Below are 359 nucleotides of genomic sequence, written 5' to 3' on the forward strand. Positions count from 1 at the left end.
CAATGGAATATTACTCAGCCATAAGAAGAGATGAAATACTGCCATTTGCGACAACATAGATGGAACTCGAGACAATCATGCTAAGCAAAATAAGCCAGACAGAAAAAGTTGAAAATCATGTGATATCACTTATATGTGGGATATCAACCTAAAAGCAACAAACGAACAGAACAAACAAACAAAGACTCATGGACATGAACAATAGACTAGTAGTTACCAGAGGGGAGTGGGGAGGGAGGATAGGGAGGTAGACGGAGTAAAGGGAGTCAAATATGGGGTGACAGAAAGAAATCTAACTATGGGAGGCGAACACACTGTGTAAATATATATATGTCTTACTGTTAAAGTGTACAGACAAA

This window comes from Pteropus alecto, unplaced genomic scaffold (assembly GCF_000325575.1).
Source record: "Pteropus alecto unplaced genomic scaffold, ASM32557v1 scaffold152, whole genome shotgun sequence".
In the NCBI taxonomy this organism is placed as follows: domain Eukaryota; kingdom Metazoa; phylum Chordata; class Mammalia; order Chiroptera; family Pteropodidae; genus Pteropus; species Pteropus alecto.